The following is a 422-nucleotide window of genomic DNA, read 5'->3' on the forward strand; positions in this document are numbered from 1 at the left end:
TATATTGGTAATGTTGGAATAAATGATGAACTGTATGTTAAAAATATATTTTATGTCTGAGTGTGATATTCTGAGTAAGTCCACGCCGTCAATGAATTTATGTTCATTAGATGTCTTACTCTCTCTGCTGTATTGTTCTTGTTTTGTTTATATTTGCTATGCAGATGGCCAACAACAGCACTCACATTCACGGTTATCACTTCACGATGTCCTCGATGGGACAATGGGATAGTGATGGACACAGATATACATACACAGGCCCCTATGGTCTGTCGTTGCACATGGTGTGCAACAGGTCATTGATGATGATCCCTCAACCCGACACCTATATTGACACTTCTTTCACCTTGCCTCCAAGGGGGCTGAGGTCTCCAGAGAATGGACTTCGGTACCCGCCAATCAGGAGTGATGGCGCTGTTCCC

Source organism: Lupinus angustifolius, chromosome LG10 (genome assembly GCF_001865875.1).
Source record: "Lupinus angustifolius cultivar Tanjil chromosome LG10, LupAngTanjil_v1.0, whole genome shotgun sequence".
NCBI lineage: Eukaryota > Viridiplantae > Streptophyta > Magnoliopsida > Fabales > Fabaceae > Lupinus > Lupinus angustifolius.